The sequence below is a fragment of the Lemur catta genome, chromosome 13 (assembly GCF_020740605.2).
Source record: "Lemur catta isolate mLemCat1 chromosome 13, mLemCat1.pri, whole genome shotgun sequence".
Lineage (NCBI taxonomy): Eukaryota > Metazoa > Chordata > Mammalia > Primates > Lemuridae > Lemur > Lemur catta.
Window position 1 is genome coordinate 64,121,861 of NC_059140.1, and position 22,476 is coordinate 64,144,336.

General features: G+C 43.4%; 1 long non-coding RNA gene across 1 annotated transcript in view; it reads left to right on the forward strand.

Annotated features, from left to right (window-relative positions):
• The window catches only part of LOC123649474, a 32,896-nt gene extending 14,753 nt beyond the window's left edge, over window positions 1-18,143 (forward strand). Inside the window, exons 3-4 of the long non-coding RNA XR_006739015.1 lie at window positions 14,930-15,160; window positions 17,596-18,143. This is a non-coding gene — a long non-coding RNA (uncharacterized LOC123649474). The remainder of the gene's footprint in view (window positions 1-14,929; window positions 15,161-17,595) is intronic.
• The last annotated feature ends 4,333 nt before the right edge of the window (window positions 18,144-22,476 follow it).

Consider the following 22,476-nt stretch of genomic DNA (forward strand, 5'->3'; position numbering starts at 1 on the left):
CTCCCCTCCCCTCTCCCACTCTGTCTTCACTCACAAGCCACTGTCCCGAGTCACCTAATTGAGCTGGGGGAGAAGGTAGCTGTGTCCCCCCACCCCGCCGGCCCCTGACCTCGCTGCTTTTATTCAGCTTGGTCAATAATATATTAAACAATTTATTTTCTAATAACTTGAGGAGGGAGCACTTTTTTCTAATGAGCACAAAGCCTCAGCCCTGGTTGTTTCTTCTGGAATGCCTCAGAACCTAGAGAGAGCATCATGACTAATCTCTGCAGAAGCCTCTCTGGCTTCTCTTGTCTCATCTGCACACGGGGGTCACTGGCAGTTCCCACAGTGCTGGGGTGGGCAGCTGGGGGCAGAGGCCTCTTCCCACCCTGGCCGGCACGGCTCCCTCTTTCCACGCGCAGCCTAAGCACCCAGCTGGGCCGTTCCCAGTTTTCCCCAGACGTGCTTCCTCTCCACTAGTGTGTGGGGACCCAGGATTTCTCAGAGCTGTCTCTGAGCAAGAATGACAGTTGGACTCCACAGTGAATGCCTCAAAAATAGCAAGAAACAGCAGCGGGGGTCTCCTTAAACCAGGAGCGTTATTTTGGTTCACAGGAGATCCTCGTGGGCCTGAGAGGGAACTTCACAGGCCACATTATGTCATGAAAGGATCTGAAAGAAGAAAAACAAACTTTTCTCCCACACAGCTCCTACTCCTTCCTCCTTCACATCATGTCTTTTTTTTTTTTTTTAAACAAAAGAAAGTGATATTAATTGTAATGGACACACAAATTGTCACATGAATGGGTGACTCTGGGAAAGGAAGACTTGTGGAAATACTTGCTATTTAGTTCCGAGGTGTTTCCATTCACCTAGGCAGCACTTGGACTAACATTATGAAAAATTCTATACAGGCAGCATGTTTTGAAATATTAGAAATATCACCTCACTGGCCTTTAGCTTCCTCAGCTACAGTATAGACAGTCGGAACAAAATGATTTTCAGCGTCCTTTTTAGGGCTAACGTTTCATGATTCCATAATAATGATGCATCTTGTTTAGCTGTTCTATATTTTAGAAATGCCTTGCAATGAAGTCAACAAACACCGACTGAGTAAGCACCAACAGGGCGTATAAATCAGAAAAGTGCTTTTCTGTAGGAAACAATTGTGTTCCTGAAAATGGGCATTTTATATGTATATATTTTTAAATAAATCAACATCCATTTTATGTGTACTATGACTTTTCTACTTTCAAGAATCCCATGATGAAGCCTTTGCGGGGCTTATTTATCTAGTAGGTCAAACTCAATTTTTTTAAGGAAAAAGGTGCATTCATACTGGATGCATGCGTCATCCTGAGTCTCATTTTCTGGAGAATGACATTGAGGTGCCAAGAGATTAAATGGGCTGCTTGGAAAGCAAGGGCAGCAGCAGAGCCCAGACAAGACCTCTGGAACTTGAGCCCACACCCCCACGTCGCACGTGTCCTTCCCTGGTTCCACCCCGAGAATGGCCGTGTTAGCACTGTGAACACGCTGCCCACGCTCAGCTCGGAGACGCCCGGCGCCCTTCAGGCAGTGTTTCACCCGAAAAATAGACAACCTTCTGGATGCTGTTGTCATATAGTGACGAGGCTCTGTCTGTTTGGCAACACAACAATATTCCAGATGTATGTTTTCCAAAATTAAAACCATTATTTACAGACATACAAATGGAAAATAAACTTCACTGGGCTGCAGACCTCTTAGTAGCTACTCTCTCCTTTGATGGAACCCGAGCTCCCCCTCTCTGAGTTTATGGTTGAAAATAGAGTGCAGTTGTTGGGGTGGCTGCCTCCACAGTCCCAAGGGTGTTAGGGTGCCCGTGAGGACGCAGGACTTCTGCTTCCTTGTGTTCTTCCCTGGGTTTCTGCCCTCCGTGAGGACCCTAAGGAGCAAGTTGGAGCAAATCACCCTTCCTCACCTCACTTACTGCTACTCCTGGTATGAAGTCTCAATCCAACATCTCTTATCATCCCCGTGTGATAAGAGATGGACTTTGCCATGTATTGTTTACACATCTGAACATCCCGGGCAAAAGCTCTTGATGCTATTTTCCTCTCAGGAAATAGTTATTCCCTAATAATATTTTCACTTCTTGGCTCCTTGAAAAGTAATGTAGTTTCACTTTGCTTTTCACTCCAGGACACGGAAGACAGTGTGGTTGTCCTGTTTTCTGCATGAGGCATTGGAGTTGAAGAGGTAGACAGCCAGTTGACAGTGAGCTGCTTTCTATTAAATGCAAGAATTTGCTTTTCTTGACCTCACCCTTTTCTTTTACGGTGTTGGCATCATTTGTCAATGTTGTCACACACATGCACAGAAGGAGGGTCTGGGGACATGTGTGGCCAGCCCAGAATTGGTGCACACATTTCCACCCCATCCCAAGAGGAGGCTGAGGAATGTGGTCCAGCCGTCAGCCCTGAGAGATGGGGAAGTAGGTTTGCCAAGCATCTAGCCAGGCTCTGCCCCAGGAAAAGTGTTGGAGTAAGGCTAGAGAGCTCAGTAAGAGATACTCACGCCCAGCACAGGGTAGAGGCCAGGAAAGGTGAGGTTAAGTGCAACTCAGCCCCTGCTCTCAGGAGTCACAGCTGAGAGGGAGAGGTGCCATCAGTTGCTCTAACTGAACGTCCCACAGTGCAGGGGAATTCTCGCTGGTGGCATGAACAGAACTGTGAAGTTGGAACCCAAGGGAATGTGGGTCATTGGCTTGGGGCTTGGGGAAGGCTCACAGCAGAGGTGACACAAGAGTGGGTCTGTGCAGGATGAGTATGGGTTTGTGAGGAGGAGAAGCCCCTGAGCTGGGTGGTCCAACGTGAATGGAGAGCGAAGCCACAGAGTGGGTTGGGGAGATGGGGATGGATATGTCTGTGCTGAAGGTTCAGGCGCAGGGGAGGGATGTGATGGCATCCAGGTTGTGGGAGCAGGTGCTGCTGGAGTGGAGGATGAAGGGGAAGTGGTAGGAACATGCCTCCTCACCCAGGCAAGAGGTGTCAGTGAGGATGGCAGGGTCAGGTGGTGGCTCAGGAGACTTCTGCAGGGTTTGGATGGCCGGCTGGATGTGGCTAACAAAGGGCTTGGCCCTTTGATTCTATCCATCTTCCCTGCCCCACCTTCGCGTCCACAATGCATGCTAACACTGCATTTTGCTCCAAGCTTCATGGGACATGAAACTCCAAGTGCTAATTTTAATGTTGGTGATTACAATAGATAATGCAGATAATGTTATTCATTTCTCTTCTGATCTAACAGTGGGAGTCTCTCCTGATTGGAGAAGTAAAGGCAATGCTAATAATAATGTTTCTTAACTTTGCTTTAAATCCCTTCCTGGGCATTATTAAGTGGGCCTGACTTAACCGGGAAAACTCATAGTCTTGAATATAAATCACTTACTTTTATAAAGCACTTAACTGTTTACACAGTTCCAGGCAAGGAGCTTAATCACCCTATTGCAGATCAGATAAAAGACACCCAGACAGTTCAAACAGCTTGTCTGAGGTCACCACTAGGGAAAAGTGATAGATCAGGGATGGGAGTTCAGGCTCCCAGACATGGTGGCCATTTGGTCTCTCCATGAGTATCCCCAGGATGGGCTGCCTTGTGCCTATAGGAAAGGCACTTCAACACTTCTGAGTGTGGCATTCTCCATGGAAGGAAATGTTCATAATTTACTTGGGCAAAAATGTCTTTCTTAAAGAATAATGCAATAAAAAATTCCCATTGCTCCTCCTTCTTTGAGTTGGAAACAAGCTAGGGGAGAGGTATGCCGTGAGTACCTCAGGAGAACCAGTGACCAAGCTAAGTGATAGCAGAGATGCAGCTGGAATTCCAGTAGGCTTGATTTCTACATGAGGTGCCCAGCTACATTCTTCCATCCCTCTTTATGGGCCTCTAAGGAGCTATGAAAAACACCTTGTCTCTGGAGACTAATATTCTGAAGTAGGCGACTAAGAAAAATCCTTCTTTAATATGTCTTCAGTGAATTCATGATTGCACAAGAAATAAATCTTAAATCAACATGAGCACATCAATAAACCAAAAAGCAGAGAAGCTTCCAAAGCACTTCAAGTGGGTGTTTGATTAACATCTCATAGCCCATGGACGTTTGGACATTCTCTGCATCCAGGCTGCACAGAAATCCCTGTGCCTGGCAAAACACAGACGGTGGGACTCTGATCTGAAGCGAGAGCTTATTGCTTGGCAGGGAACAGGGGTTGGCAACCTCTTCAAAATAGTGAGTGATCTGTGATCTGTGTTCTGGCAGAAATAGTCACAGGAGAGGTCCAGGGGGCCTGGTGACATCTCCACGTGTGTTCTCATGGGTGTGGTGGGGGCCAATGGCAAAGGTGAGGGAGGGGTCAATGTGGAGGTGCATGGGCACCTACAACATGTCCATTACTTGAGTAAATGTCAGAGGACTCCCCTCAGCTCACCAGGTCATCTCTAGTACTTCATGTTGAATTTGGTGACCACCTATTTTCTTGATGTTTTACCTTCCTGTGACCTGTGTGTAACAGACATTATTAGCTGTCAATCCATCAGCTCTACCCTCCACTCTCTTTTGCTCGTAGGACCTCAGTGTATTCACCCTCCTTTGACAGGCTGCATCTAGTGGGGGAGGCGGGGCCCTTTCCCACACTAGGGAGTGAAACTTCGTTGGTCTACGCTGATTCTATAGGTCTCACTCCCTTACTAAGTGAATGAAATGGCAGAATAATTACAACTTGGAGTGAGATGGTTTGGGGAACAACCAAGCTTCCAGTTGGCCAGAAGATGGAATCTCTGTAAGCAATATGTGTAAGATTGTTGAGGGTTAGGGTTGAGACATGAGAACCCCAGGAGTGGGACAGGACTTTGCCAAAGACCAACCTGTGGACATGTCAGTTCACTGAGCAAAAGCTGCTCGACCTTGAGGGGGACATTCCACCGATCAGGGAGGTCTGCAAATGGACCCTGCCTTGAAGCCTGAGGGCCACAGCCTGGATGGCTGAAAATGGATGGGGCATGTAATCTGAAGGTGTAGAGAATGATCAAAGGATGTCAGCTCAGCAGATAAGAGCAGTTTGCTATTCTAAGCCTGAGGCAATGTTCCTATCTTTCTCCTGAGTTCATGTCTCAGTAAATGAGGAACTAGATAAAGTAGAAGGAAGTACGTGGTCTCTTTGTTCCCATTTAGATTATACTCTTTACTGCCAACTCACCAGCTTTTCACGTGAAATCATCGTAATCTATAACATGAAAAAGAATAAAAATGGGTACTAGACTTCAGTCAGCACCACCTGGCTCACGGGAATGCTGGTGGTCCCCTGACCTCCCCACACCCTTTCACCTTACTTTTTGTGTCCGTGTCTTTGTCTCTCCCATCTTTTGCAATGCACACTGCCCGGGGACCCCGTTATATTGGAGGCATCATGAACCCCTGATATCAGATGACATAGCCCAGAAGTATGGTTTAGACTCAAGCTATGGGGTGCTTTGAATGATAGGCCAAGAAGTTTGGATGTTGTTCAATGTCACTGTTTGGATTCAGATAGTTTATTTGGGAGGTGATCTCTGTGGGCACAAGGGAAGAAGTAAAGGAAGTGAGATAGGGAAAGGAGATACACCAGTGAAATATTTGTTGAGTGATTTACTGCTGTGGGCAATGGGTACTCAATCCTGCTGGGCCCCTGACAAGCTCAGAAACACCCTTTAGAATCTGTCTACTGAGGATAAGGAGATGGAGACATTCAGCCAATGACTCCCGATCTCCCTTGGTTGAGGGTTGCCCTCAGAGGTGTTGATTTTGCAAACTTCTGGGTTATATCTTTTATAAAACAAACTCTCTTGATCCCGGAGAAAATGTTTAGAAAGAAAAGAAAAAGAGACACAGGACTTTGAGGTAGGAAGCTGTCTTGGGGACTGTATGGTGGCAGGTGAACCTGGGGTAGAGGGGATGTGGACCTGCACATCAACAGCACCTGCTACATCCAGTAATTCATGGAAGACATAGAAAACCTTTGAATAGGTAAAGGACATGATTCGAAGTTACTCTGAAAAGTTTTTTTTTCTGGAAACAGTGTATGTGATGGGTGTGAGTTCACATATCTAATCAAAAGACAAGTTTTGAGTCCTGTACAATAGGCCAGGAGTATGGCAAGGAATGAATCTTTTGCCATCAAGAAGCTCACTGTCTGGAACTGGGTCTATTTTGTTGGAAGATGAAGAAGCAGTGCTATGGTCACGTGTGGGGTAACGAGGAAGTAAATTAAAGCAGTGGCAGGGGAGGGTGGAAAGGATAAAATGGATGTGAGAGGCTTTGCAGAGTTAAAAGGGAGAGGGCTGAGTAGCTTCTTTGACAAAGGGGTCGAGAGTGAGGGAGGATGCACTGATGACTGAAGTTTTGGCCATGGCTATTTGGGACTATCACACTGCCAACAACAGAATCTTGGGTGTAGGGAGAGCTACGTTGGAGGATGCCACAGCAGCTGGGAAAATGATTACCATGGCAAAGAGACAACATACGTACACGTCTGATTTCCATTAGCCATTTACTGGAAATGGCTTTTGTTTCAGGAATCATGCCAGTCACTGTACTGAAGTCTAGTTACAAAGACTAATAAAAATGGCTTTTGTCCTCAGGGGACTTACAGACTCTCTGTAAGGGAGGTGATCTTCTGGATAAGTTAGGAGCTCATGGTTGGACCACTAAGAGGAAGAAGGAATATTAAGGAAGCTTCTTGAAAGACAGGACATTTGAGTGGGGTTTTTTTGGGGGGGCAGGGAGTAGATAACATACTTTTATTCCAGAAGGCAGCCCCTATGTACATAAATACAACCACAGTGTGGGTATATATGGAGGACTTACTAAATGTTAAAGGATAGTAATGGCTTCAAGCGTGTAATGGACTCTTGGCATCAAATTTGAAAATTTTTTGATGTTAACATAAAATCTTAAAGTCAAAGCCATCTATATTTTTTATCCTCAACATCTTTGCACATAAAACAATTTAGTAGAATTTTTTATTTATTCTATTTTGTCTAAGGCAAAATACATGTGAAAATCATCACTATTTCCTAGTTCTGAGCTAACATAAAGGATGAGTAGGAGTCTTCTAGGCAAAGATAGGCCCAGATTATGGCCATTGTTCATATGCTTAGGTTTATGATTTACCCTACGGATGATGAAGAGCCATGAATAGGGCTCCGTGGTGGGGGGGGGGGAGGAGTGTCACAATCCAATGTGTGTTTTAGGAAGTTAGGGAGGCAGTGATGTGGTGAACAATGGATGGAGGCAGGAAGACCATGTGCAGATGCCCTAAAGCAGCAGTTTCCAAAGTGTCTGGAGCTCCTGGGGGTGCTCAAGACCTTCCTGGAGATCTGTGAGGTCAAAACTGGTTTTCATAGTAATCCTGAGATGGTAGTTGCTTTTGCACTTTCACTCTCTCACTGGTGTGCAGGAGAGTTTTCCAGAGGCTAAATGATCTGGGATGACATCATCTCTCTGGTGGCTGGTCACGTGAGCTTGTTTATTCTTGTGTTTTAAATATTACTTTCTAATTTCTAGTTAATTTCTAAAGTGGTCTATGTTCAATATGCTAAATATTGATTGGTATAATCCTCATGAACAAAAGTGATTCGAGATTCTCAGTAATTATGAAGAGTATGCAGGGGTCCAAGGATCTACAAATTTGAAAACTACCGCTTTGTAGACATTTACTGACTTGATTTGGGAAAACAGCCATTTAAGGAAGGCAGGCAGAAATGCCCCAATTATTTGGGTGAGGAAATTCAGGCAGTAACTCAGGGAATGTTTGATTGATTGATTGAGCAAACCCAAGGATAGATGGACAGATGGACAGATTAGGAATTCATGTGAAGAAAGCTGGTTTTGGAGTGCTGGCTCTGAGTGGGAGGAATGGAGACTCCTCAGGCTGAACAGGGAACACTAGAGAGCAAAGAAGAAGGTGGGACATCACACTTACAGACTCCCTGCCATTCTCTGCCTGGCCACAGACGCATTGCTTCTTGTACACACTACAGATTCCATTTCCATGAGATCCACCAAATGCCCTCTCCACCTCCCTCTGCCTTGTGTCTTATCTCATTTCCGTGGGAATCCTTTTAGGCAAGGAGCAATGATGACATTACTTTCTGGACTGAGTTTATTTCACCTCAGCAACCATGTAGCATCGGGATGGTGTTCTCTCTCCGCCCCAGATCCACGTAAGGCCTGTGACTGCATCCCCACAGAGGCAAAGCACACATATATTTCTCCAGAAATGTAGTAAATGTTAAAGCTTGTTTTATGAGGGATCCTTAGTTGTAATCTGATTCCCACATGATAATGTGTTGCAAAGCACTATCTTTTCAGGAATCTGCAAACTGATGTTTGCTCTCAACAAGAGAGCCAGTAGAAAGAAAATGATGCTTCACATTCGAGAATGCTGGCAAACCCAGGTTTTAAATCAAAAAGTCCATCATGAAATACATTTGGTGGGCTCAGTCTGCCAATCCACACAGATCAGCAATCTGTGGCGTGCAGAAACTGTTCTCTAGGAATCATGTGGACAGAAGTGTGCCTTACCCCTTGGGCACACATCTAGGTCATGCCATCTGGGGTGTGTCGGGGGGGTGCCCAAATGGCTCAGGGTCCCACAAGGCCTGTACACATAAAGCTGCCATCCAGAGTCCTTAGCCCGAGTCCTTAGCCCTCCTGCTAACCGTCCTTCAAAGTTTACCAAGGCCTTTGGCTTTTGCAGGGAGGGACTTGTTACTACTAACAGAGGAACTCACAATTTACATACTAGTGGCTTAATGCGGCATTCTCCAACCTGTGTTAGGCAGAACACATGAGTTCTGGGAAGTTAGGGAAAAAGTGTGCCAAGGTAAAGCAATTTTTAAAAGCCCTTTTTGGAGAGTCAAAATAATATTAGCATCTTAAAAGCTTTGAAAAGTCCTTCAACTAAGGTGCCTATTTAAATTAAAGTAATTTTGATCAGGTGGCAGATTCTGTGTGTGTGCTACTATTTTCTAAAAATTTATATTTCCTAGGATTCTCTTGGAGTTCAGATGCAGGCATACCATCTAGATGGGACAAATGACTGAGACCTGGAAGAGGAAGTCATCACATTAGGGGGCACTTGCACCTCTTGATAAGCTGCAGGCCTCTGGTTTTCCTGGGGTGATGGTGGTGGAGTGCCTGGGGTCCACTCCCCAGTGCCACAGTTGCTGAGTGGCCTGCAATGGCAGTAGCAGTGGTGTCTCTACTAGAGCTGTGCCACAGCGTGGTTGGGCATGGTTTTCTGCCTGTTGTTGGCGCTGGCTGCTTCGTTCCTGGCTGTGTAGCACACAAGTCTGTCCTCCCAGGCAATAATAATAACAATAACAATTATTATTATTATTATTCCCTTGCTATTTAAGCTAGATAGAGTGAATTTAGATGGCAATTAAACCTTCTTTGTTACAACCATGGAAACTATCTGATACTCAAGGATATCCTACAAAACTAGTCACTCATGGAAGCCATTCTTCAAAAAATAGGGCTTGGGGAGATTCCAGATCTTAATCTAAGGGAATACAAGCTCTAAGAGGGAGAATTTCAGGTGCTATGTCAGGCAATGTCTGCCATGAGGATGAGGGACAGCGGCTAGACATGTGCCATAGTATTTGCCATCTCTGGACCAGAAGCTCTTGAGGGACTTTCTAGAACTATAATTCTATGAAAACGTTAGCTGTACCAAGCATCTGTTCTTTATCTCACATCCTACTAGGCCTTTGTGAGAAAATACAAATGAGTAAATGGTTTGATTGCCTACTGGGATTAAGAGGAGGCTAGAGATTTATATATGAAATCACTAGGGAATGTAAAAGAATATAAAATTAAGTGCTATATTTTGAGGTTTAATATATCTAACTTATTAAACACATAAATCAAAAGTGATTTTTCCCATTATCTAAGATTTCTTTCTCTAAATTAGTGGCTCACAGGCCAAATTGAGTCCATAGACGTGTTTTATTTTGCCCACACAGAGTTTTGTTTAAAGCAAATTAGTTGAAATTTGTAAAATTGGGATATTTTACCTTAAAAGTTAAAAGAACTGGCCCTATGAGCAGAGATAATTATGCTAGTCTCTGGTATGAAGACTGTTTTTGTTTTTTAATCCCTGAAATTGTTCTTCACAAGGGACAACAGCTAACTGGTTAGTTTTCTGATTTTTTAAGTTCCCAAAATGCAATTGTGCCCACAAAAGTAGCTCATTAGATTAACAGAAGAGGATGCACCTGGTTTCTCATACCTATGGGAGAGAAAGAAGGAAGAAGCAACAGCAGCATATAGATGAAATCAGAGATGGAGATTGAAAGTTTGAGTTTGTCACTTGGTCTTCCTGGGAGTGATGTATCTAGCTCGTAAAAGGTAGGTCTGGAGATGGAATGCAGGTTGTGTGGTGCCCGCTGCAGTGCTCTGCATGATTTATCATGCCCCTTCTAATGAAAGAAAATGAGATATTGCTTAGTACATGGGAAAGAAAGGGTTAGAAGGGTGAAGGTAGGTCTATGGAAAGATGGAGGTTGCGTAGACTAAAGCTCTCTCTTTACCTAGAACTTTATGACATCTCATTCCTTCTTAGAAACCTTCAATCAGACTTCTAATTCTGTTAGGTAACAAGAGGAAGATACTAGTTTAAAAAATGGATTATACGAATGAATAAAAAAGGCTTCCTAAAGGAAGAAATTATTTGCTTGATGCCATGCATAAAAGTCTGATAGAGTCCTACTAGCCCAGTGGTTGGAAACTTTAATAATTTCAGTAGCCAGGCCACTACCAAGCTTAAGCTTATCACTGCCACATGAGAATGTGGCCCCAAATTTCCCAAAACCCAATATTTTCAAGAGAAAAATGGAAATCTGGATTTTTATGTGAAAGACCCATATTAAAAAACAAACAAAATCTGTAAGCCACCAATTTGTAGTCTCTGTTTAAAACCCTCACTTGAGTAGTCTACTTATGAACAAACTTAGAAATAGGGTTTCTATTTCCCACACTGTAGCAAAAAAGATAACAGAAACCCTGCCTTGACAAAACATCCAGTAATTGTAGATTAGAAGTTAAAATCAATGTTTTAAATGTATAGCTAAGAGTGAGAAATCCCTGGAGTAGTGAGCATGTGAGCTATATGAGCACATGCCTATCCTGGATTTGGGGGTGAAGGTAGTTTCCTGTCTTAGTAACCAAGAGGCTTGGGTTTTAATGATCATTTAGGAAAAGAAATTGAGATCTTAGACCCACAAGAGGCTCAAAAGCCTTCTTTAGAGCCAAGACTCTTAAATGTTTAATCCCTTATTAAAAGGGAGACCTATAAATAAATCTACATCAACATAAGGAAATGTCAAGAAAAATTGGCTATTTCAGCCTATACTCTGGTTAGAAAAGAACTCACAAATGTACAGGAACCCTGAAGCTAAGAAATTAGTTCAAAGTGTACCCGGACCCATGATGGCAGGTCCGGCTATCTGGCAATTTAATGCAAACCTCTTTGGAGGGGCTGTCCCCTTCACCAAGGACCACAGGTCATTTCTACAGACAAAATTCAGCCATAGATAAACTCAAAATCCAAAGCTGAGTCAAAAACTCAGACACACAATGATATAATCCACCATGAGTAGAAGTCAATTGACGGAACAAGTAACTCGATTTGACCCTCCAGGATAGGCAAGTAATAGAACTTCCAGATAGGGGTTATAAAATAAGTATGTCAAAATAAATAGGAGCTCAAAAAGGAATTTAAAACATAAGAATAGAACAAGACCCTTGGGGAAAAAAAGGCTGATGTGAAAAGATAGAATTTCTAGAAATGAAAAACACAGTCATTAAAATTAAAACTCAATTGACAGATTAAATAGTATTTGAAACCAAGTTAGAGAGAGATTTAATGCATGGAAGGATATATGTCATAAAATTATCCAGAACACAACAAAGAGAAAATAGATGAAAATTATAAAAAAGAGAGTAGTGGAAGAATGGAATGTTTGGATACTTTCCTGCCAATAATTATTGAAAATTCTGGGAATAAACAAACAAACAACTGGGAGATGAACAAAAGCTGGCAGAAGCTGGTGGGGATTTAAGCCTTACTGAGTGAGATCCACATATATGTTTTCTTCCCCCTAAAAGTACTTCCCAGTCCATCGGTGGGTAGTCCAGAAAATTATAGTCTTATGGGACTGAGGAATCAAAGGATGGAGTTTGGGGCTGTGTAGAAGCTCCCCTTAAATCATTGGCTGATCACTAGTCTACACATGCATGAGATGAGACTCCAAAAAACCCAAAGAGAAGACAATAGAAAGCTGGAAGAGCTGAGCAGAGATTTCAGCAGCTGCTCAGCACAGACATAAAGTTTAGAATTCCAGTCCTGACAAGTTAGACAGACTTGAAAAATTCCTCTAGCTTTTTAAATTAAAACCCAGAAGCTATGCCTTAGGACTCAGGACTAAGGCATTCATCTTAAGCTAGTTCCAAAACTGAAATAGAACCACCCTAACAAAGCCTAAAACCAAGCCTTCATAAATCAAGTTCATCTGCTGGCAATTTAACTCCCTTCTAAAACGGAAGTTGACACTTTTCAGAGGAAGATAACAGAATCTAGAGTCTCTATAATAAAGTGTCACCCACAATATCTAGTAGAAAACAAAAATTTATTAGACTTGCAAAGATATAGAAAAACATCACACATAATCAGGAGAAAAATCAATCATGGAAAGAGAAATGTATGATAACCAGATGTTGGAATTGACAAGAATTTTAACATAGTTGTGGTGAATATGTTAATGAATTTACAGGAAAGCATAGGTAGAATGGGTGAAAAGGTAGGGAATTGTCATGTGATATGTCAATTATAAAAAGAATCAAATGGAAACCCTAGAACTGAAAAACACAATATCTGAAAAAAAAATTCATTTTCTGGGATTAACAGCACAGTGAACATAACAAAAGAAAAGAGTAGTGACCATGAAGACAGGCTAATAGAAATCATCTAAACCGATGGACACAGAGAAAGAGATTTTTAAAATGAGCAGAGCTTCATCGATCTGGGACTGTCTCAAGAAGTCTGACACACATGTAAGAAGGAGAGGAGAGAGAAAGCGGGGCAGGGAAAAAAATGCAACTATATTCACTGAAAAATTTCTAAATTTGATATAAAACAGCAACCCACACATCCATGAAGTTCTGCAAATTCCAATCAGGATAAGTGCAAATAAAGCATGCCTAACCACATCATAGTCAATCTGCTGAAAACCAAAGATTGAGAGCAAAACTTAAAAGCATCAAAAGAAAGAAGACATATTACGCAGGCGGGAATAATAATAAAAATGATGGCTAACTTCTCATAAGAAAGAATGGGGCTAGGAGATATGGAACAATGTCTTTAAAATCATGAAAGAAAAAAATGCAAACTTGAAATTCTACATACAGAAAAAATATATATGTATATGTACATATATATATAATACAAATGAAATAAAGGCATTTTTAGATAATTAAAAACTGACAGAATTTATTGCCAGGAGACCTCCGCTATAAGAAATTCTCACAGATGCTCCTCGGGCTGAAGAAAAATAACACCAAATGGCAATTCAGAGCTACAGGAAGAAAGGACGCACATTAAAAATGTTAAATATTTGAGCAAATCTACAAGCCATATTGAACTTGGTCCACTAGGAAAGTTAAAGCAAGTCATAGAATGGCAGAAGTACTTGCTCTGGGAGTGGGACCTGCTGCCACTGTTCTCACTGCGGCTACCCTGGCGGGGTTGCCTGGGGCTGGGTGCTGGAGAACAGCCAGGAGAAAGCACCTGGGGGCTCCCCTCTCAGGAGTTCCCGCTCCCGTTCTTCAAGCCAGGGCTACATGATGTCTCCTGGAGCTTTCTGTACCCACCTCCAGGTTTCAGGCTGCCTTGTGTCCAGGCTGGGAGACACTAGAGGTAAAATGGGAAACTCTCCACCTATTCGGTGGTACTTTGAATTCTAGTCTCTCTTCCCAATCTACCTGCTACTTTTCTGAATCCTCTAGGTGTTAGAGCAGCACTGAGTAGGAGAGACAGGGTGGCATGCGCTTCTGTCTCATCCAGGACCACGTCCCATGGATTAAGCTTTGAGCATGGTAAACCTGAGCTCCGTGTGGGACATCCAGGCAGAAAAGCATATCTGGAGCTTTGAAGGGAGCACTGGGCTAGAAATAAACATTCAGTCTTTAATGCATAGGCCTCGTTTCCATTTACAGGACTGGATGAGAGCAATTGGCGAGTGTATGTGTGTAGGGAAAGAGAAGTAGACTGAGAACAGAACTCTGGGACCAGCGATATCTCAGTGGTGGAGCCAACCAAAAGGGGTCAGGCAGGCAGCAGAAAAACCACGACACCTCGGCATCATTATCTCCACCCCAGCGCTCTTCTGCACTGTGCACAGCAGTGTGGCTCTGCGTGTTTGGCCAGTGTTTCCCAGGGTTTTGTCTGTGTTAGAATCACTGGGGGTGGGGGCATTAAATATGTTGGGTCTTAGGCCATACTCCAAACTTCTTTAATTAGAATCATAAAAATCAGGCTGCCTGCCTGAGTTTTAAAACTAGCTTTGCAGGGATTTCTTAGGAACAGCTGGAGAACCACTGCCCTAGGCCTGGGGAGTGTAGGAACTCCTGAGCCTGTCACCAGCGTAGGGAGAAGGTGCTGAACAAGGGGACAAGTAAGAGAGAAGAAGGAGAAGGGCATGATGACAAGGGAGAGAGAGAGATTCCCAAAGTTTGGGAAGTGGAGTGGGGGGGAAAAGAAGACGAGGAGGAGGAAGAGGAGGAGGAGGAGGAGGAGGAAGAGGAGCAGGAGGAGGAGGAGGGAGGAAAAGAAACCCTTTCTTCTCTTGTTCTCATTATTCCAAGGCAGACATACTTGGAGCAGCTGCGTCTTGGGCTCATCTTGGGAGTTTCATGTTTGCAGTCTGCTGAGAGCCCAGCACGGGCCTACAGGGCTCCAGGCTGGGTGGGGGGACAGTGACCCGGGCAGGCGGAGTGCAGCCTGCAGCCACCACAGCTGTGCCGAACGTGATGCTGAACACGACGGGGAATGAGCCATTCGGGCTGACACTATCCTCCTTTAAACCTCATCCAATGGTAAGTTAGCCCTGTTGCTTTTACATGACTCAATCAATGTAGGTTAATTGGTACATTTTGTGCGAAATCCAGTAGTCATGTTTTATGCTGTGCTGCTCTAGCCAAACAACATCTGTTTGTATGGGGAATGAAACTTGCTGAGAGGCAAAGCTACACATATCCTTTTCTCCCCACCCTCCTACTAAACAGTAAATTTCAGAAATCTCTTGAAAAAGTCCCAAAGCTAATGTCAAATAGAAACCACACTAGATGAAATAGGAATTCATCACCAAGAGTGCTTGGAGAAAAAGCACTTGACCCCTTCTAAGCCTCGTAATGGTCAGTGCAGTGCAAGCGCTTTCTCAGCCTTTACTTCTCCCCAACCTTGATGCTTCCCAGCGAGCAGCTCAACACCTGTGCCCACGTCGCCTTCCTCTCTGTGTTGCTCCATCCCAGCACGGTGCCTGGCACACACCAGGGGTTCAGGACTTCTGTTAAACTAAGCCTAACTGTCATTCTGGCATCAATCCGACATGTCTGTTTTCTTAGTGTCTTCTACAGCTCTTGTCCCTTCTTTATGTCTCTTCTAATCATCTTTTCTTTCTCCTTCATGTCTTTTCTTCTTCTTGCACACTCTTTTTCTCCTCTTTGCCCCAGTGCCTAGTTATTCCCAGAAGAGGACAAAGTTGGGAACAGGTGTGTGAAGAAAGCAAATTCCTCCAGTGTCTTCCCCTCTCCCTCTTCTCTCTCCTCTTCTCTGTCCTTCCCTCCTCACTTTCCCTTGTCTTCTTTCATCTCTCCTCTTCCTCTCTCCTTCCCCTCGGTGCATGCTTCTGGGTTCTCTTTCAAAGTCCTCCATGTGGAAACATCTTATAGACGTGAAAGACACAGTGCCAGTGAAGTCACTGGAATCAAAGCTACTTCTCACTTCCTATCAATTCCCCATCCTTAGTGATTCCTAGTTGTGAATGAAATACTTCTCTACATCACAGAACACAGCTTTATTCTAGGTGTCGCATGACCCACTTAATGTACTTGATCCTTCAGTATTCTTAATTAGTCAATGCGCTAATTTTATGAAGAATTATTGTATCCGCGTCAGCATTTCACAGACTACCTGATACAGGAAGGACTCAAGAGATTTGACCCAAGTCCCCTGCGCAAGCTAAATGAAAGCAGTGAGCTGTGCCCCTTCCACCCCCAAGACAAGACACTGTGTTCATCTGCTAGATCTTCCACGAACAATGATCAAATGCTTAGGAATAACAACTGTATTAGAAATTACTGGGATTAGGGGTTTATAGATAAGTGTTTTAAGCAACAAAGACTCTTGATGTATTCAAGTCCGTTATCTGTTTGACTCACTGCTCTCTCATCTGCAGTTCACATGTTCCAAATAATCTAGGCCCTTGGGCCATTTGGAGACCTCACTTGGAAGGACAAGGATGAAAATTCAGACCAGCATATTTTCCTTTCTAAAAGGAGCTCTCAGAAAGGCAGAGCTTCTGGTGAAACTAAATCACTTTTCAGGAGAAAGTATAATAAGGGGCAGGAGATTATGCTTTATGGTGTGAGAGTGTGTTTCTGTCGTTTACTTATTTATTTTGTGGGGTGGCTGGGGGTGGGCAGGTTCCATTCTTAAACCTCCTTGGTAGCACCTTCCCCCTTCTTGCTCCACCTTCAAGATACATACACCTTTTCTCTTCTATTTAATTTGTTACTACTCATAAAAGTTGCAGGGAAAAAAATGCAAATTTCCATCAAGTTCAAAGCTATTTGATTTAGATGAAAAAGACATTTGTTTGTCTCAAGAGTCAAAGAAATGCAAAGTCCACACTAGGGAGGCAGCAGCCAGGGTAGGTTCTGACCTGGGTTTCTCTCTGTTATGTGAGCACAACGGCCACAGAGCTGTCTAGGTTTCGAGGGTGCTGAGTCTGTTTTTAAATAATAAAGTTCCAGGCATTGGCATGAATTCATACAGTAAGCATCCTGGCTACAATCTCTGCCTTGTGACAGTCTCAGGAGGTCATCCCCAAACACTTGGTATTGCATAGTCAGAAACCCCAGAAAGATATAGAACTAAATAGTGTGCTCTTTTAGAAAATCAAAACTGTATCACCAATATTTTCATGTTAAGAATCTCTATTTACTTGGTATTTTTGTTTTTGTAATGTTTAAGAGAAATTGTCTAGTAGAGTAACAAGTCAGCTTTAAAATGTCCACTTCAGAGGCATAACCGAATACTTGATTTAGACTGTGGTTTTAGTTAAAACCTTAATATATCTAAGAAAGTTTTAGATCACCAGATATTCCACATGCTCCCCTATGTTTGCCAAACTCCCCTGCAGTTATGTTGGGGCCCAACATGCATTTTGGGCAATGAGAAGTGAGAGGAAATGACATATGGTGCCCTGAGTAGAGCGGGCATGTCCCCTCCGTCTCCCCTTGCCTTGCAGAGGTGACCTGGATGGAGGAGGCCACGTGACCCATACTGGACCCACCTGAAGGAGACACCAACCTGGGTTGTGTTGTGAGAGACCAAGAAAGACTGAATTGCCCATGCTGGCTCCTGCATGTCCTTGCTCCAACACCTGTGTCCCCTCTTTCCCCTGATCTTGGCCCCTAACTGTTCCTCTTCACCCCTCTTGATAAAGTCAAAATTGCCCAAACCATCACTGCTAATCCACAAAATCAATCCCTCCCCATTCTGAAAACTCTCTTGACCAACTATTGCTGACTCTGGCTGAACTTCAGCTGACCTCCTCTTGCTAAAGTCCTATGAAACATTCAGCCCTTCTTCCCCAGGTTAGAACTCCCCTTTGGAGCCTTGCCTGGCTTTTTAAAAAAAGGCTGACACTAATGGTGTCCCGGTTGATTTTTTTCCAGAATGTTAAGCCATCAAGATTTCAGGCTTTATTTGTTATCACACCATAGCCTAGGCTACACTGACTAATATATTCACTAAATTTATAAACAACATTGGAACATTTTATTGAATTTAAGGTTCACCACATTTAGAAATTTACTTGATTAAATTTTCAGTAACTACTTTAGTGCATGGGAAGTTTTGTCATTAGACAATTAAAGTATTTAAAAGTGCTTACATTCATAAATATAATTCAAAATATTCAAAGGTATTTAATTAACTTGGTTTATAAAATGAGACCAAATATTATTCAAGGGATCCTTAACTGTGATTGCTAAAATTTACTAGAAAATTTTATTTTCTAAATAAAATTATATGATGCATAAGATGAACTCAAAAGCCTATGGAGGAATTGTATTTTTTAGTGTGTGACTTTAATAAATCTAATATTGCTTTGCAAAATCAAGACCAAGCCCCTGAACGATCTTTTCTGTGCATAAAATCTATACTCAAGGATATTTAAAAGGCTTCATGTTTAGCAATTTGCTCTGGAACCAGGTGGAGCCGACACTGACCGATGACCTGCATGGGGGTCACTATGTAAGGAATGGTGGGATCTCAGAAGGAAGGGTCCAAAGGACAGGAAGTGGATGGCAGAGGGAAGAGAGAACCTGCAGGGAGGGGCCAGGAGAGAAGCTCTTGCTGGGGAAGGTGGCCAGAGAACATGGATGGCGAGAAGGCCACATCAGAGAAGTCACAGAAGCCCCCTGAGTGCCCAGATCTGAGTCAGGTTTGACGTTTCCCTCATGCTGAAGGAGGCAGGTCACCTTCCCTTGTACTCCCTTCCTGTGATAATAGTGACCTAACAGAATGACACCTGGAAACAACCGACTAGCTGAATAGGAAGACTGTCCCCACCGCTGCACGTCCTACCCTGACCTCTTCATGATACGGGCTAAATAAGAACAAGTCCTTACATGTGCATGGCACTTTACAGTGTTCAAAGTGCTCTATAAAATCCCAAACCTCAGCCACTTCACTTTCACTATAGACCTCCCAAGTCCTTATTTCTGCTGCACATTTAATTTCATCCCAAGTTTACACACATGGAATCAAAATTTCATAGACTTCTGATGCTGTGGGAGACCTGAGAGATCTTTGGGCTCAAACCATTCTTTCAGCTGATACAGGAACAGAGACCCATCACCGTTATGTGATTTGATGATAGCCATACAGCTTGTTGGGGTAAGGTCACTCAGATTTTTGTCTGTTTCTTTGTTTGTTGCTTCCTGATAACTCTAAACCCAGCTGACAGCCTGGGTTTCCCATGGAAGATACGTGCATGGGGGGAGGTGGGAGAGGACGGGGAGGGAGAAGGGGATACACCGACCCTTGTCTGAAAGCATGTCTTTGCAAGTTGGTTGAGCTCCTCTGAAACAGTACACTTCCCAAGGAATTTGTTTGTGGCATCTAGTTATTGATGAATCTCAGTGGACTAGTACCAAACATTCTCCATTACAGATTACACATTATAATATTTGGAAATAGGGGCTGTGGTAGGCCCAAGATGGTCTCCATTTATCCTTGCCTCCTGCGATCTCTTCCCTTTGAGTGTGGGCTGGACTTAGTGACTCACTTCCAATGCATAGAAAACAACAGAAGTAATAGAGTGCTACTTTTGAGATTAAGCTATAGAAATACTGTGGCTTCTATCTTGAGTATTCTCTCTCTCTCTCTCTTTCTGCCGTGCTCTCTCTTTCTCTCTCTCCATGAGACCAACAACTGAGGGAGGCCTTTAGCCAACAGCCAGTAGGAAACAGAGACCCTCAGTCCTACTTCCCATGAGGCCTGACAACCACCAGGTAAGGGGCCCTGGAATAGGATTCTCCCCAGTGGAGCCTTCAGATGAGACCACAGCCCCAGCTGACTGCTGACTGCAGCTTTGTGAAAGCCCTTGAGCCAGGGGCACTCAGCTAAGAGGTACTGGGATCCCCGATGTACAGAAACTTTGACATAATAAATGCTTGTTGTTTTAAACTGCTGACTTTGGGACAATTTGTTATGTAGCAATAGATAACTAACACAAGAATGAAATAAAGACAAAAGGAATCTCAGTTAACTGATTGTTTTCTCACTTTGATCAACGTGTATGGTGGTCTTAAAGACACACTTTGGAATGTTTTTAACTTTTTTCAGCACTGTTAACAGTAAACTTCCAAATCACAAAATTTCAAAATTATCTATTCCCCCCCACTTAAACACATTGCTTGCCCCCAATTATGGGTAAAAATACATCTTCCCAAGGAAGAAAAAATACTGGGAACCAAGTTAGTTATAAAATATTTCAGACTTACTGTATTTGGATGCAAGACCTAGAATTGTTTTGAAGGCATGGTGGAGTTGGTATTTTTAGGTGTGAATCACTGTCTGGATCAGAGTGTTTCTCTTCGTACTGGAAGCCCCTCCCCAACAGCTGGTCAGCCTTGGAAGGCACCCAAGGAGCCCCTGCACATTTGCTAACATCACACTGCTTATTTGCAGAGCTGGAGATATGCCTGCAAGAGACATAACAAATTCCTGTGTTATAATCACATTTAGAAAGAGAAACATTTTCGTGTTCTACCTCCTACCCACCCCCTCAGCCTGTGATCAAGTTCAGCCTGAAAGATGGAGGGTTAGAGGAAAATATAAATTGCTTGCAGTAACAAGAGTAGCAAACAGCATGCCAGGAGACACAGACCTGGCCTGAAGGTCTGAGAGTTTGAGTTTACAAAGAAAAGTTTTATGGCGGTTTACAGGTGGGGAAACCCTAGAATGCCATGTAGCAGAAATGAAAAGGTAACATCTCAGAAGCTGTGATCATTTTGGACACCTATCAATAAACCCAGCATGGCAGATTAGGAGAGAATATGGCAAGAACTGTGACCAGTGAAGGTTAATTGCATTCAAGGTTCCTACGAGTAAAGAGCAGTTTGATTCTATCTCACTGTTGGGTTCAAAGTCCAACCAGGTCCTCTGCCTCGCTTTTTTGTTGCTAACTCCTATTAAGAAAAGCATGGAGGGTGACCTGCCTGAACACATAGAAGAGACCAGTGCAGCCTCTTGAAGCATAGACAATCAGCACACTGAGGAATCTCTTGATATTTCATCTCTTTTTTCTCTAATTCTTTTTCTCACTTTTTTTTCTTCCTTCCACTTTTTCTTTTTCCTCTCTCTCTCTCCCCTCCCATTCATTTTCCTCTCCAAAAGCATTCACCAACCTCTTAGACCAGCCTCCCTCTGTTCTATAACAGGGAAGCAAACAATCCCTCAAAAAGCTGGGAGTGAAGACCTGAGGTAGGACGGTCACAAGAGGACACTTTGCATCTCTGGTGAATCTTTCCAACTTTAGCTGCATTAAAAGCCATAGTTATACTACTTTTTTTTTTTTAAATTTAGAGGCTCATTATTTCTAGATGTGGGATTTTCAGAATTTATTTTCCTCTTTAGTAGAGTCAAACCACTAGACTCATGTCCTTCATCATCGAGGAAGAGAACATTTATATTTTTCAAAAGCATAACTTACTAATGATCCAGGGTGTCTTTTCAATATGGAAGTGCCACTGGGGCCCTGTCCTGTGGAAAGAAGCAGTTGGGACCCCCGTCCCAGCCAGCTGTGAAATCTGTGATTATTTCTGAACAACCTGTACCAAAGGAAAAAAAAAAGTTAAAGGAGACTGTGTAAGAAGTAAAAAATAAATTGAACGCACATGTGCAATCATTATTCATATGAGCGTTCTCTGTATTACTTCATAACACAGCTGTGTACACACACCAAAAAAACCCCCTTTGCTTCTTCCTATTGGAGTCTTATTAATTTCTGTTTAATGAAACACAAATGTTTGTGTGCTTGATTTTGAGGGGCACAGGCTAGTTATGTGTTTGCTGAGCACCAGCCGGCGTGGCTGTGCCCGCCTAATACAAATGTCTGTCGGCCTTTCAGAGTCCCTGACAGGGCATCTTTTGAGCACGCCAGTTGCCATGGCCACCAGCATGCCCATTTGCAAGGAAAATTGGAAGCCATGCTCATTACGTCAAAAACTACATCGGGGGATAAAGGGAGCATGTTTGCTTCAAGAGCTGGCAATTGCCTGTTTGTTAGCCTCCCCGCCCACACATTTCCATCAAACAATGTCTCATTCAACCGCGTAAGTCAGAGTTTACGACTCCCATCTTTGCAGCTGGGATAGGCCGGGCAGTGCACATGCAAAATCGTCACTTGCAGAAACACCCCAGGCTCACAGGCGACAGGCACGTTGGAGGGGACTGGACGGCTGGTGGAGTGGGAAGTATGACAACCTGTGTTCTGTGACTGACCAGCACCAGCTAGATGTTTGACCTGGGCAGTGACATTTTGGGCTTCTCCGTCTATAAAATGAAGTGGGTGCTAGAGATCATCTGTAGGGTACTTCTCACCTTCCAAATTCTGTGA